Below are 17381 nucleotides of genomic sequence, written 5' to 3'. Positions count from 1 at the left end.
ATAAATAATCCCAGTACAATCATGAAATCTGTTTTAGAAATAAATTATAAACAGGTATAATGAAATGTGAAGATATAAGTGTATGATATGAGTGGTAGCAGGTTATGAAACAAAGAAAGAAGAGGCAGTATATGAAATATTAACAAGGACAGATGACTGGGCTGGTAGGGGAAACAAAAGAGTAGTAAATGTCACTTGAAACAGTATGATAGGGAGGGCAGTACTGTAGAGCAGTCATGTGGAAGTGAAACCCTGAAGTACTTTTGGAGTAAATAATTCAGAAACTGAGACTACAGGTTTTGGCCAATGAGAATACAGGAAAAAAAAATCCCTGAAGCATCCATATGGTGCACTAATGAAAAGATGTCCAAGAAATTTGACATGACATAATCTAAACTCAGGGAGTCTATAAATATGAAGAGGAAGCGAGATTCATAATGTAATGTTGGAATAGCTATAGATTTTTTTCCCTAAGGAGAGAATTGAAAAGACTATAGTTGTATTATATGTACACAGAAACAGAAGAGATGGGGATATTTTTTTTCAGAACGCCCACTGAACGAATAATTGCTTAAAAACCTACAGCTCTTTTGAGAAAAAGGTGAATGCTTTCTGTATAAATTAAAAGCACAAATATTCAAATAATATTCAGATAAGTAAAACATTTTCTTATGCAACAAAAGCAAAGGTACTGTGAAAAAATCTTCAGCAATGATGCATTATTTCTAAGTCTGCCCCAGTCCAATCGATCATTTCATACTGTTAAGCAGAGAGTGCATGTATACCTTTACATATCTGCTGTTTATGGTACTTGTAAGCCTGTTCATTAACAGCCATATGCATAACATACCCTTCGATGTGTAGACTAGGCCTTCAGGATTTACCAGCTCTTCATTACTGGTTATGTTTATTAATGTGCTATATAACTATATTTACATTAAAAGCTGTCAAGTCTCGTGAATGAATCCACTATATATGCCTATGGTGTTATACAATATATATTCAGAGCTGAAGAAGAGTTTGCTGTCAAGTGAAATTTGTAATTATGCATTTGAGAGGGCTGAGATGTGTTGATTTATTTGGAGTTATATGAAAACAGGAATATATAATTTACAATAGGTATTTTTCTAGAAGCGTAACAATTTGTCGCGAATAAATCACAGTAATAATAATCCTGTCATAATAAGTGTGTGTTTGTGTGTGTGTGTGTGTGTGTGTGTGTGTGTGTATAATTACCAGCTCAGAACAGTGTGCAGAACTCAAATGATTTTTGCCAAGTTCCCCCTGCTGTGATTAATACTTGAAACCCCCTTTAAAGCCTCCCAGCACTGGGGCCTGACCTTTCAGAAAGCTCTGGGGAACAGACATTACATCAGCAAAGCATCTGCTTGAACTAAACCCATTAGATCTTCACAATTAACATATCAGCAATAAAATGTGCACATTCCCAAGTTCAAGTTGTCCACACTCAGCAAAAGATTAACCACTCCAGCAGTATTTGAAGGCCATGTAGTCACTGGTCTAAACTATTTAAAAAAAATGTACATAGATTTCATTTCATATACTGAATAATATGAATTCAAAACCATGATGATTTCATTATAATTTTGCTGATTATATCTGCTCTTTAGTGACCACTTATCTGTTTTATAGTTTGTTAAGACTTTTACCTGAAAAAAAATCACACTAAATATACTGAAATTTAGTTACATCTGATGTTTTCTTCAGCAAGGCAATGACAGTCATTTCCTGTTCTGCTCTGGCCTACTAGTATAACACCCAGATGGGTGTAAGATGCATTGATGCTAATGGGTTGGGTCACTAGCTATGAGAGAAAAAAAGCTAACCTTTCAGCAACAGTGTTTTTTAATTCTTCATATAATACTTTTTATGAACATCAAATTATCATATTAAATAACAGATGCAGTCAAGCATCTGCTTAGACAGACCTTTAAGTCACAAAAATAGAACTAAACTAAGACACATATAACCACATGTAAACAAACAGACAATGCACACCCAAAGGCAGACAGAAACACAACAGCAGACAAGCAGGTATGTTCATGCACATACTGGAGCTCACCTCGCAGAAAATAAGTGGTTATTTTCTCTTTTATATTTTGCACTTTATCTGCAAGCTTCCTTATAATGAAAGGGCAGACAACCTTCCCAGGTTCATAAAAATCTTTTCCCGTTCCAGCAACTAAATTCAGAAAATGCATCCAGAGAACAGCAGAAATAAGGTTATAGTTCAGCTTTTATTATTTCTGTTGCCACATCAGCTAGTCAGTGATAAAGAATGCCTTCTGAGAGATTTCATTTTTGTGCGTGTATTCTATATTCTACATTCTTCTGTGATTGTGTGATAGCTCCCACTAGTTTGTAAACAGACCCTAGCCCATGTGACTCATGCAGCTCAGCTGTGAGGTCTGCCTGATTGACAGCGACTGAACCAGTTGGGAAAGCAATCTGGTACCATGTGCTTATGATGCTGGCAGAATGCAGAGACTATCACATAGACATCTAAAATGAGCAGCATAATTACAGGAACGCATAAGGGTTGAGACAAATCTGGTACTGGCTGCTTAATTAATTATAACAGAGCAATTTCATTTTCCATTTCTGTTATGCCAATGCAGTCAATAATAAAATATTGTGTTTACATTTATATGCTATTGCTTCCATGTACTAGCTAGCTATATGCTTTCCGTTTTTCGGTACGTGCATCATTTTGTAAACACAATCCAGATCCCTAAGTGCCAAGTTCTTTAGGGGCTTTGCTTTTGGTACCATTGTATATTTCTGTAATTTATGTTATCTGAATGACATTCTGTTGCTGTAGTAACAGCTATAATAGTGCCATAAATACAGGTAGACAAGCCTCTACTTCATTATTTCTAGCCATAATTGGTATTTCGTCTGAATGCTGTCTGGAAAAGATATGCATTTCCATTTGCTTGTTAAAACAAACGTGTTAAAAAGAGCACGTTGTCAAATTGCATACTTTACAACCATCTATCTTCAGGATTGCCAGAATAGTCTACATGTTGCTAATGAAATCATGAAATGGCTATTTTTTTAACAAAGGAACTTAAACAGCTACATATGAATGAGAATGAATTTTGTGCAGCTTTTTTTTTCCTTTGGTGACTTTCTGCTTTCAGAGAAAATAAAGAAAACACATTATATGCATTATACCATCATACTAAAGCTGTCTGTTATAGATGGGTGTCTTGAGGGATAGCCAGTTCCTAAGCAACCCCTTTTCCCAGTAAGGGAAGTTATGTAATTATAAAGAGTAGCCTAAAATAGCATACTTACTGCACTAACATAATGGATTTTCTTCAGTATTTCTAAATAAAGAAATAAGAAAAAAATAATTGTAATTGAATATATATATATATATATATATATATATATATATATATATATATATATATATATATATATATATATATATATTCTGGTGTTGTTCTGTCATTGAGGCACTACAAGTGCCATTTCATGATGAAATAATCATGTCTGTCCTTGTGTCCCCAGATGTGTAGTGCTATGCTCCGGAAGGTGCACATGTTATGCCAGGAAACAATCCACCTGATTGTTTGCTTTTGTGTGATAGACTACACAAGGAGATAAGGCTCTCTTTCAATGGTTGTCAGCAATAAACCCAATAACTGTGAGAATGGCAGAACACTGTCTGCATTCTATTTATACATGATTTTACTATCTAAGCATGCACTTTGGGAAAGAAAAATGATGTTACCTTTGCTTCTGAAATAAGGTAAATATACTTTGTTTAATTGCCTTTTAGAGATCTTGATAAACTATGTGCATGAAACCTCAGGAATATTAACAAGGAAAAATGCCATGATCATATCATTGATGGCAAAGTCCTGTTGAGGCTGACTGGAATGGTGGTGGAGGTGGTTATTGAGAGCTTCTTTTAAGGATATATGCTAATTTCCATTATATGTAGGTACTATGACGATGGAACATTAGATATGTGTTTATGGTTTAGTTTAGTACAATCAGAGGATCACCCGGCCTCATGATCCTTTATAATATTGCAGGGTAGAGGTGAGTATGTTTATTGGTATTGGAGGTCCGTCATAACCCCAACATTAGTGCACACAGCATTTTTTAATGCATCAATGGTAGGATTGCCAGGTACCAGTATATCTTGAAATCCTTCAAAGATTCTACTCTAATTTTACCCTCAAGTCTTTTAAGCTGGCTTGCTAAACTGGCCTTTCCAATTTAAGGAGCAGCAATGAGCTATTAAATGATTATTGCTGGCAGAGGAGGAAAAACACCTAGAAGGCTGTTCTCCTACTCTGCAGTAAGATGCAGCAATGGTTGCTGTTTTGTTTTCATCAGCACATAATTTGATGTAATGAAAGGCAAAGAAAATGTCAGTACCTTCTAGCTATGCTATAATGCAACTGCGTGTATGACTTATAGGGAGTAAATATAAAAAAAATGGAAAACTGCAACTGTGTATAATGCTACATTTTTTCCCTGTCAGAATTTGCATTGCTGTTTGGGTTGCCATGGAAGAACTGATATTCTTTCTGCATGGAAGCAAATAAAAAAAAAAATCTACCTGAGAGAGATGTATTTAAAAAAAATCTACCTGAGACCTTTTCATTGGTACCTTATACCAAAGCAAACTGTACTATAGTCTGGAAACTAGAAATTAAATGGTTGTAAGAGGCAATTCAGTGCACACGTCTGGGCAGTATATACACAAACAATGGACGAAAATTAGCACAATCACTAATAAGTGTGAGTGTTTGTGTATGTAGTCTGTGGTTGCACTTTGCTTGGTTACATATGCATTTTACCGATCTTGGAGTGAAGTGTGCTTTTTACGTCACTTTGTAGTTACCATCTTTACTATAGTCAGCTACAGTGCAATACATATGGTATTGCAATGTAGTAAAGGTTGTGCAACTGTTAAATTGATGTATAAGAAACTGGATGTGGAAACAAAGCCTCCACATTAGCAGGCATGGGTTAGAGCCCCCAAGTAAATATTGTTAGATTACTTTTCTGAGATCTGGGTTGTGCTGTTCCTTTTGCTGTTATGTTCCCAGCATTCTGATCATGAAAGTAATTTGACTTGTTTTACTTAACTACTTTTGTGATTGGATCTCTGGAAACGTAGCGCAAACAATAGATTTAGCCCTGTTACCAAAATGCTTTTGTGCCTTCGTTGAAGATTGAACGTCGAGCTGGCACCTCGGCATTTGTCAAAATCTACTAACGCTCATTAGCGGACCGGAGTTCCGCTGTGGTGAGCCCTAACCAGGAAAAGCCGAAAGACAACAACAACCAAAATGCTTTTGTGATTACTGCAGGGTAGTTAGTTGGTGGTTTAAACTATTAATGTCACTAGTATATTGGCCATGTCATTGTGGCTTTCTGAATACTAGACATTGTCAAAAGTCACATGGATTGAGGGGGGATTCAGAAAATTATGTGAAGGGGTAGTTATACTTGAAAATAGGCACATATCTCAAAAAATAAGTACAACATGTGCATGGGTAAAATCAGGGTTGAAAATAGGTGTGTTCCTCCAAAATAGGTACAGTTTACAGAGGTCTGCTCTCCCTCTCTCTCTCTCTCTCTCTCTCTATATATATATATATATATATATATGTGTGTGTGTGTGTGTATATATATATATATATATATATATATATATATATATATATATATATATAAAATAAATAAATATATATATTAGATATGTGTGTGTGTGTGTGTGTGTGTGTGTGTGTGTGTGTGTGTGTCTTCCCTTTTGACGAAAAGCACAACATCAAATCACATTTCCTTAATCTGTAAAATCTGTAATGATCAAACAGCACAACATCAAAAAAAAAATAAACAACAGTTTTGAAAGGGGACGAGCTCTTTTGCACCTCCTGGGGGGCTGTGCCTCCCACATCTTCTGAAATTTATATATACCAACTCCATATTTGCACAGCAACAGGGAAAGGGATCTCTCACTAAGTAATGCCATCACGCTGAGATCATATAACTCTTCGATATGTGGAGGAGGCATTACATGCATTCAGTATTCTGAAAGTTTGACCAAAGGGAGAGTTCCCTATATATATATATATATATATATATATATATATATATATATATATATATATATATATATGCGTGTGTGTGTGTGTGTGTGTGTGTGTGTGTGTGTGTGTGTGTGTGTGTGTGTGTGTGTGTATGTGTATGTGTGTATATATATATATATATATATAAAGAATATGCACCAATTTAGCAGTTATACTTGCAATAATGTCCGAGTAATTTCAAGCAGAACCTAGTAGAATCATAACATGATAACTTTATTTAGTCCATCTGAGACATTTGGAGCTGGTGATGCATTTCAGAAAGCTGGCTAAGACTACCCGAATTAGAGACCATAGCACTAGTCCTTATCATTCCAGATAATACGGCCCCAGCTTTTAAGGCACTTGACTGAAATTCATCTGTTGACTAACATACAGACTTGACTCATGACTAAATGGGAGAGATCATAGCTGGGATCATTCTCCTTTTTAAAGGATGACTCCAATCAAATGGCAGGTTCTCATCAGTTGCTTGGCACTTTTATCGTTTGAGTGGAGGACAATAGCAAAAATTAGAGACTGTGAACAGACAGGAATTGTCCAGTATGTGTTACTAAGCAGGTCCAATTGACCTATAAACTTTGGAAGACCTAGTTGGATAAAGAGCTTCACACCAGGGAAAACCTATATATCACTGTAGCTTGTTATACAGAAGACATGCTAAGGAGAGTAGGATTCCAAGATAACAGCAACAAGACCACCCTGTCTGAACCACGTAAAAGCACACTGTGCAGTTTTATTCGCTGCACATTTGTGCTGTTTTGCTGTGGATATAGATAGTATGCCTGCACTCCACATGATCACTAATGTAGTCTGTATATTACTACATAACAGAATTTGTCTTAAAAAACATATGAAGTGCTATACGTCAGAAGCTGGTCTGTTGACAGGTGATTCGACATAATGAGAACATTTCTATGTAAAACAAGAGACACTAAATTTCCACTTATGGGTGTCCCTAGGGCTGGTAAGAATTTAATTACACAAACATGGAGCAGAATATTGCTAAAAGCACAGCAGTAAAGCTTTGTCCATCAGATATTCCCAACTTTTAATTCTCATTCTGATATTGCAAGAAATCTTGAAGTGAAAATAATAAGTAAGTGGTAGGCTAATTCACAGCCATATTGTTTTGCTACAACTGTGGGTCTTAAACAACTATCATGTGACAGCTGACTGGGAATATATGTCTATAAATGTGCCCATTTAATCACTTACTAATATGGGAAAATGGCAAGTGGAGTCATTTATTTTTAGTATACTAAATTTTATTTGCTAGATAGGTTACCTAAATCAGTCCTTCTCATACATGTCTCTTTGCTATCAATGTATCAAGCCTTTTCCCTTCACCTTGTACACGTGGAACTGACAGGATGACTCTGTTTAACCACTTTTGGCTGAGACCAGTTAGGACATGTTGTCAACCTAGCTATCAAGACCACAATGGTTGCCAGCACCCCTAACCTTGGCTCCAGGAAGTAAGTCCCCAAGTCCTCATGATAGATTTAAGCTGAACTCTGAAGGGGATGTTTCATTTTTGGATCACTTTTTGTCAGGTCCTTCATTTTATACTGTTTGCCAAGATAAGCCATACCAGGACCATGAGGGTCCAGACAACATAACTGTAAGACTTACTGAGACACACAAACCCCTCTGCCATGACATGATGATGATGATGCGTGGATTATTCGTGATGGTTCGTAAATGGCATTATCCAGTAGCTAAGTACTGCTAGTGCTAAATAGATCTATGGTAGTGAAGTAAAATGGGAACAGAATTCTTAGACAAACCTCTCAGTTTTCAGGTAAGGACTGCTATGTTCCCATTCTACACTAGAATGGGAACATAACAGTCCTTACCTGATAACTGAAAGGTTGTGATTAGTTATGCTTGGGCAGTTTAAGTGATTAGTGCATCAGGTAATGGCAGAAACAGTGAGAGCCCAATTACAGGTGTCAGAAAATATGCATCTTTTTACAGTCAATTTCCTTCAGAATGTGAGGAGCTTGGTGACATCATCCTCAGAGTAAAGCCACTCCTTCAAATTGAAAAGGAGCCAATTGCAATGGTTTGGTGCTCAGTGGTGCTCCTGCTTAAGCTTCTCTAAACACAGTTCAGTGTGACTAGACCCTCAAACAGTCTCAGGACTTGTTAGAAGGATTATATAGCTGACCTGGAGACACCCACAAATCCTGTGGAATGATCTGCAATCTGTGGCTGAGGAAAGGGAATTCTTTTCAGCTTTGCTTCCTTTGCTTAGTCTGGTGCTTCCATTATTCCTTCTAGGACAAGGAGAAGTATAAGGACAGAGAAATGACAAGAAGTTTGTTTTGCCTTTTGGCTTTTCCCGGTTAGGGGTCACCACAGCGGAACTCTGGTCCGCTAATGATTGGCAGTTGATTTTTATGTGCTGAGTTGCCGGCCCTAACGCACAACCTTCAAAGAAGGTACGCCCATTCACGCATGTCTCCACAGAAGACACTCTATCTGAGAATCGAACGGGACAGCGTCTTGCTGTGAGGCAACAACGACAAGAAGTAATATTTCCTAAATCACTTCTAGGTAGTGCATGCAGTTATGTTACTTTACCTCTGCACATATAAACATTGCAGAGGTGTATTTGGCTATCCTCAGCAGAACTAAAGTTTGCATCTTGTGAACTAGATCACAACTGGACTGTGCCCTTTCTGTGGCTTGACATACAGTGATACAAACAAAACATTGCTACATAAGCTGTGGCAGCTTATTATTCAGTCTTGTAAGGTATTACAAGCAAAACATTGCTACATAAGATGTGACAGCTTATTATTCAGTCTTGTAAGGTATTCCTGTATACTTCCTGCACTTTGCCTTTGAAGAATATGAAAAAAACATGCCAGTCATTAAGGTAGATAAATGTTGTCGAGTAGTTTAATGTGAACATTTGTTTAGTAGTTAGTTTAGTAGCTGCCACAGCTCAGGCATTTAATTTTTTTGGGGGGGGCTCATACTATTGTTTTCATGACTTGCAGCTTGTTAGTGTCAGCATTTTCATTTTATGTTTTATGTTTCCATGAAGAACAGTGAGCAGAACTTAAACTGCCCGATCATAACTAGTCAAATTTAGCCTGAGACTGCTGTGCTGTGTACCGCTGGAGGTGTTTCTCCCTTCCATAATGTTGTGTGGCCATGCACCATGGAGTAAGTGTAGACATGATATATATATGTGTGTGTGTGTGTGTGTGTGTGTGTGTGTGTGTGTGTGTGTGTGTGTGTGTGTGTGTGTGTACACACACACACACACACACACACACACACACACACACACACACACACACACACACACATTTACTCCATGGTGCATATAAATATTATATATGCGACAATAAAGACAACCTTGAAACATATAACAATTGTTGGGGTGTATAGACCACTTAAGTCAGGTGCAGATGACCTACAGGAATTCATACATTACTTGTATGAAACACAGGAAGGAAGAATAATATTAGTTGGGGCTTAAATTTACCAGAAACTGACTGGAATAATAATGATTCAAAAATGTTAGTAAGGAAATTATTCACAATCCCCGGGATTCATGAAGCGTGTGCCAGGTGCAGGCATAGCGTTGGCGTCCTAATACCAAATATAGCCGCCCAGCGATTCAGGTACGAGCTATTTCCACGTGCACTACCTGCGTACGCTATGCCCACACAACTCCTGAGCCTTGTATGCTAATTACCCCGTGTGCAGCAGTGTAGCTTGCAAATGGAGGTATGTAGTGGTTCAGGAAGTGGTGCAGGCATAGTGTAAGCATGCAGAAATGTAAACCGTAGAAAACGGTTTACATTTTTGCAAATATAAAATTGGAGCCATGACAGCCGACCAAACACATGTATTATAATGTTAATATATGCCAGTGGCTAAATATAAAGCCATTGGCATAAAAAAAATGTACAAAATATAAAATTAACATTTAATATATATAGTCCCACTATTGCGACGTGGAAGTGCAGGGCAGCGGTGCGCAAAGGGGATCACTAGGAATATATAAAAATATAGAATAACACCGCAATGAAACACATATCACGATTTCCCCATAATAGTCAATGACAGGCATGCTACACCATACTCATGGCGCAAGGGTTGCTAAGGGGCAGTGACAGTGTTATGCACAGTAGCTAGGAATTAGTAGGCCATGCCATGCAAATGAGAGGAGTAATAGTGAATCTCAGGTTCCCCACTGGTGTAAGGATGCACCTCACAATGTAGCGTTATAAACACCGAGGTGAGCCCTTGAGATAAAGATGACATCAAGAGAGGGGTGTGTCGCCACTGCTGTAAGCACATTGGAGCATTGCTAAACCGCCCCTAGCTAGGCAAAGCTGCAGGATAGGGGTGTATCGAATTGCCCATAGCTATGCTTAGCTGAGAGTAGACAAGGTAACTGAGTATGCATGTGAATGGAGATGAAAACGCGTGTAAACCCGGTAAACGGGTATGCGCGTCGCGCACTGCAGCTGAAACAGGAAGGATATATGTAAGAAATAAGGAAATGCTGCAGCAGTGAAATTAGAGTACAAATGACTAATTAAAACCTAGAAGCCTACAGTGGGTCATTGACAACAGCTAACAAGGCTGCAAGCAGCTACCTGCAGAATAGGGAAGGGGAGGGGCTGTACTGCAAAGAAAACAGCAAAGTGTCAAAGCAGAACAAAGGTGATATGCAGTATATCAGCTACAAGGCACATTTCACCATGACTGGGTAGGGAATGTACAAAACAAGAAAGATGGCAGGTGGATGCATGCCTGATAATGGGAGGGGATCCAGGCCTAAAAGTGAATTAAAGGGCAACAGATTAATCAAGGCAGGCAAGCAGACCTCCACAGTAAAGGCCCCACACTTGCAGTACTCATTTCAAAACCCATAATTAAGACGCAGCAGCTGGAATAGTTCATCCACACCCACGTACATCAGCAGCATCCATAGCACAATACTATAAAGTGTGAAACCACCTCACACACATTTGTGTATTCCTATACACTCTGCACCAGTGGTGTATACAGATAAAGAACTTTTATTATGTACATGTTAGGGGCTGCCATAGCTTTGATCCACCAGCATGTGTTGGAGACTGAAGGTGGTGCGGAGGATGATGCACATGACCACCGCAGGCACCAGAGGAGGAGGAGAGTGTTCAGACCCAGGGTAACCTACCAGGGGCTACATGATTTGGAGATAGTAGAGTTTACAGGGTGGACAGGGACACCCTACAGCAACTTGTGGAGCTGTGCTGGCCACGCCTCAGAGCCAGAACAAACAGAGGGGAACCCATCCCAGTGGATACGAAGGTATGTGTAAGCCTGAGAATACTAGCTAAAGGTACATTTCAAAGACCAACTGGGGATATCATGGGTATCTCACAGGCATCAGCATCCAGGGTACTACACCAGTTCCTGGATGCCATGTTACCACATGCCAATGAGCACATATACTTCCCCCGAACACAGGAGGAGTTGGCCAGCAATATGCATCTCTTCCACCATGTGGCAGAATACCCGGAGGTACTGGGTGCAATAGACTGCATGCACATACACATTAAGTCACCACCCAATGAGCAGGGTAGGCACTATATAAACCACAAGGGATACCCCTCCATCAACTTCCAGGTCATGTGCAATACCCAGGGCATTATCATGGATGTGTATGCTGGCAGCCCTGGAAGCTATCACAACTCCCACATCTGGCATGCCTCACAGCTGTATTGGTTATTTGCCAGGGGGGACATCCCAAATGGCCACCTGGTGGGGGATGCTGGCTATGCACTGGAACCATGGATGATGACTCCCATCAGAAATGCACACACACCCATGCAGGAACACCATAATGAGGCACACGCACAAACCAGAATCATCATAGAACGTGTGTTTGGGATCCTGAAATCGTGGTTCCATTGCTTGGACATATCTGATGGAGCCCTGCAGTACTCTCCAGGCACATGTGCCCAAATCTTCATAGTGTGTGCCATGCTACACAATATGGTTCTTCGGAAACAGCTGCAGCAGGGACAGAATGGTGAAGGCCCTCACAACCCAACGCCATTGCCAAGGGCCCCAGAGGCACAGAGGTACTCAGACCACAAACACCCTGAGCCAGCCCCAGTAGGCAGACTGAGGTATACCCAGTATGCCCATGCCTTGGCAAAGAGGGAACGTATAGCACATACACTGACAGTGTAGGCACTTAGGGACTGACACCTTTCTCCACCTGCACACACAGTAAAAATGGATGGCACACACACAAGACTACCTGTAAATTGTCATGTATAGGCAGTCTACTGTGTGCATCCAACATAGGCAGCCCTCAACTATTGCACACATAACAGCCATTGGCACAAGCTAAGTCAACACCTGAACAGTATATTAAGCTATTAGCATATGCAGACACTGTATGTATAGATTCATAGGTAGGTACTTGGCCAACTGCCAGAGGCCATTCATAAGGCCAGCCAAAATGTGTCAGCTTTTGCCACCCCATTGATTCATTAACTGTCCCTCTGTGGAGCAGAGCCAATGGTGGGATCCCTGGGGTGCATCTACTGTTCCCCATCCACCCTTCAAGGTTTCTCTTGCAGAGTGTTAGTGAGGGGCTCTGTATAATGTAGTTAGGGATGTTGTTCCAAAGTATGGAGAGTGTTTGTGACAGGAAGCTGTCCCTCCAGCATCTTCTGGTTATTGTTGTAGCAAGGTCAGCTCACTACAGTGTGTGGCCCACTGTGACATGGATTCCCATAGGTGGAGCATATCCATCAAGCCTGAGTTCAACATGGCTGTGTTGGTCAGTGGAGATAATCTCTGGGTAAACGAGATGCCACTGAGTAAAGCAGAAGTTTATTCAGTCTGGCTGCATAAGCCATATGTTGGAAGCCAGTATTTCCTTTGGTGAGGTACATTTGTGGACCCCCCAGCTGTTGGACGTGTCCTCTGAGGTACATCCCACATGAGTTATTATACCCTATGATGGGACTGATGAGTGATGAGTAAAGGGGCATTATAACCCCAGTATGTCTAGATGGGAATCCTTTAGTAGTCAGATGGCCTACATAGAAGGATGTCCTAACTACTGTGGAGATATGATTGTCACAGGGGAGATCACTATCTACCTTAGTCCCCAGACACCCAATTACCTCGTCTGTATTAAAGTGGCTGCTGCTCATGTGTTAATATGTGGGTGCCAGTTCCACAATGGAATGACCATGCAGTTAGTGGCACTTGGCTGGAGGCCGTGTCATTGGTACCCTGTGATGTTCTCTGTGAGGCCCTTTGAGGGATGTCCGTGTTAGCTGGACTATCAGTCATGGCTCCCAGTTTGCAGTCATTGCCAAACATGGTCTGCCGTAGTCCACCTCTGTTTGCCTGTACATCTGAAATGTATATGCCAAACAGTAGGGCTCCCAGGACTGAGTCCTGTGGGACACCAGTCATGACTGTTCAAGAGTTGAACCTGGAGACCGCTAGTCGTACCATGTGGGTTCTGTGTGTAAGCCCATTGCAACCCAACCTGCGATGTATGGGTGAATGTACAGGCTGGTGTATTTATCAATAATACCTGAGTGTGGCATGGTGTCAAAAGCCTTGGTAAGCCACAGGTAGTATGTGTGAACCACCTCCCCTGTCATCTAACATCTTGGTGACTGTATGTAAGACTGCACTCAACCAAGCTGACCTGGGTTGGGTCACATGTTCGAAGGTTACCAATGTCATTATCAATGAGTGCCATGAAGATGCGAACCATACCCCTCCAGACCAGGCTAGTCAGGCTCATGGGGTTGTAATTACCATGGTCAGTTGTGATTTCACCATGATGGAGTGGATTAACCATTGCCACGTGCCATTGTATGGGCATGTAGCCTGTGGAGAGGCTGAGGTAGGAATGCTTAATTAAATGGGGGGCAGGCTGTCTTGTACAGTTTGCAAGATGCAGTCTGGGTCAACATCTGCCTCCATTGACACTGTGTTCTGCTGTTTGAGAGGGCCATTTCCACCTGCATCTCTCTGATGGTTGGGATACTGTACCTTTTGGGTAGTGTTGTGGGCTCTTTAGGGGGTGAAGTGTGCACTGAATGTATCTGCAAGGATGTTGGCGATATCAGTAGGGTCAGCATATTTTGTGCTATATTTCACCGGCACAGTGCAAATCTGTGTGTCACCACATAGATCTTTGACATAGCCAACGAAGGCTTTGTGGTTATCTTTCGAATCCTTGTGTATTCTCCTGCTGATGTTAGCCTTGGATGATGTCATGAGGGACCTACATATCATACTAATAGTAGTCATGGATGTCTGCCCTTCGTGGGATTTGCTGTGTGTCTGGAACACTGTCCTACGTATGTAGTATAGCCTGTTTATTGCAGAGGTTCACCAGACCGGTGTCCTTGCCTAGGAGGAGTTAGTCTTGGTTTACCAGCGATGGCACGATCCATACATCCGTGTAGGTGCTTATAGACTGCATTTGTAAATCTGTCTGCATCTTGAGCAGTGTTTCACCTTAGTGTGGGGGCTGTGAAACCCCCCACCCCTGTCACTAGTAGTGTAAATTTAGCTGTAGGAAAGGTATACACTGTGGTATCTGTGGGTGGGGGAGATGCTAGGGTGTGGAAACAGTGAATAGTTCATGGTCAGATCTAACCAGTGACCGGTTAACCTCCACTGTGGTGCACTTGTTTCCCATGTTGGTGATGACCACATCTAGTAGTTTCCGCCCCACATTAGAAAGGTTACCACCTGATACAGGGCATATGAGGTGATACATTCCAGGAAGCGCTGGTCCTAGAAGTGAGTACCGGAGTACGTTTCCCAGTTAATGGTATGGTAGTTGACATTGACCAATACCAGGGTGTGCGTTAGGACTGTTGTGTTCTCCACTGTCTCCAGGTAGGTGGAGTGGATGTCCTGGGTCATGAAGGGTGATCCATAGCAGGCCACATCCCACATTGCAGTTGTGGCTGATGTTAGCTGCACATGGAGATGGTCACAGTAAGCTGCCTATCGGGCGCTAGAATCCGCCACATAACACAAGCACTCGGGTCACTCCACGGCAAGTACAAATATGACACAGTCATTGTCCATGCTGGTGTGAACGACCTGAGACGTACCTCCCTGGACTACATGAAAAGAGACATAGAGGAGCTCTCTGATTATGTAGCCCAGGCAGGTATGACCCTAACCCTGAGCAGTATCCTTCCTTCACCAAGAATGATGCCACAATATAGAGACAAGATGATCAGCTTTAACAATTGGCTTAATGTCTGGTGTCATTCAAAGGGGATCCAGTGTCTGTCTGCCTGGGATGACATGCTTGACAAGCCACGCTGCTTAAGGATGGCTTGCACCTGTCACCCTGGGATTCGGATATTGGCTAAGGCTCTTGCCACCCCATAGTGCCTTTTTTAGGCAAGGCTCAAATTCTAAACCTACCACCCTAGAAAACAAAATGGGAAGAAACTGAGGGTAATGTTGCTCAATGCCAGAAGTCTAAATCTCAAAATGCACGCACTCGAGGCCCTTCTCAGTATGGAGAACATCGATGTCTGTGCTGTAACTGAAACCTGGTTCAAGGCTCCTGAGAGCACCCCGCACTATTAGGTTTTACCTCATATCATGCGTCGGCCCCAAAACCCGGACCACACCACAAAAGGAGGGGTGTATCCATATTCATAAAGGATACCCACACCTCCAGGTTGGTGGCAACGCGAAGCTTGAAACCATCCAGGTGCAACTAACCATAGGCAAAACTGCTCTACAAATTGTAGCATGCTACAGGCCACCCTCTCAAACTCAGGAACCCCACACAGCCTTCCTGACGACACTGGAGGGTATAAATGTATCTCCAAGCACCATCATATTGGGTGACTTCAACTACCCGAATATAGGCTGGGAACATTACTCAAGCCCTAACTTTCTAGCCCAACAGTTCCTGGAGTTCATAAATTCAAATGCCATGGAACAGCTAGTCACTGTTCCCACGAGAGGAGAAAATATACTAGATCTCATTGTCACAAACATGGGGACAAAATGCTCCACACCGGAAGTATATCCCTCATTGGTGAGATCTGATCATAAACTAATCTCACTGGAAATCCACATCCCGCCCCCACCCCAAACAAAAAAGACCATAGTGAAGAACTTCTCTAAAGCAAACTTCACACTACTCAAGACTGGTGTGGTATCCTTCAAGGCCCCTGAGCCAGAGGAAACCACAACCTGCTGGAAGCCCTTACAAATGCCTTCTATGAACACCTCCAGGACTGCATGGATCAGGCAATCCCAAATAAAACCAAGACTCTTTCCACAAAGGGCAACGTCCAGTCTGGTGGACCCCAGCCATTAACAAACTTTACAATAAGAGGAGAAAGCTATTACATGATAGAACAAAATCCATAAAGGAAGTCACCCCTGATCATTATTAGTAAAAAATACGAGCACTCATAAAATCAACTAAGGCCAATTTGAGAGAAAAATTGCCATGGATTCAAAGGACAATCATAAGGCCTTTTTCAGCTATGTTAGGAACCTGGGTGGAAACTCCCAGATATGCTCAGAATTAGTCCAAAATGATACAAAAATCACTGGACCCACAGACATTGCCAACATACTGGCAGACAGGTTCAGTGCAAACTTCACCCTCTCCCCTAAAGGAGAGATAACTATCCCAGCCGAGTGTAGCCTCCCGGACATCTCAAATGCAGGTAAAAGCTGCTCTCTCTAAAGCTAAAACACAGCATCAATGGGACCGGATGGTGTCCCTGGCTGTGTGCTACACGAGCTAAATGAGGAATTAAACCCGCACATAAGGCAGCTGTTTAATCTCAGCCTTACCACAGGATACATGCCCAAGGAGTGGCGTCGGCAACTGTGGTCCCACTCCACAAAGGCGGCCTCACGGACCCTGGTAATTACCGCCCATAAGCTTAACAAGTCTAGTCTGCAAAGCTATGGAGAGGATCATAATGGAGCTCATAAACAAAGATATAGGGGACTTGCAGACATTGGACCCGACCCAGTTTGGCTTTGTCAAGGGAAGATCATGCCTTTTGAACTTGGTTGACTTCTTGAAACAGTCACCAAGGCCATTGATGAGGGAAAGGCAGTCCATACAGCCTACCTTGACCTTGCAAGGCTTTTCGACACAATACCCCACTCGGGTATTGTAGAAAAACTTACCAGCTTAAATGTAAACCCATATGTCACAAGATGGGTTGCAAA

General features: G+C 41.5%; 1 protein-coding gene across 1 annotated transcript in view; it reads right to left on the bottom strand.

Moving 5' to 3' along the window:
* Positions 1–2409, bottom strand: part of LOC122789262 (RING finger protein 122-like) — a 317323-nt gene extending 314914 nt beyond the window's left edge. The window contains exon 1 of the mRNA XM_044056559.1: positions 2084–2409. The gene's annotated coding sequence lies outside the window, so the exon portion shown is untranslated. The remainder of the gene's footprint in view (positions 1–2083) is intronic.
* Positions 2410–17381: the final 14972 nt, after the last annotated feature.

The sequence above is a fragment of the Protopterus annectens genome, chromosome 14.part0 (assembly GCF_019279795.1).
Source record: "Protopterus annectens isolate FY-2018-M chromosome 14.part0, PAN1.0, whole genome shotgun sequence".
NCBI classification, from domain to species: domain Eukaryota; kingdom Metazoa; phylum Chordata; order Ceratodontiformes; family Protopteridae; genus Protopterus; species Protopterus annectens.
Note: the sequence above shows the minus strand (reverse complement) of the source record. Positions and strands in the feature narration are given on the sequence as shown.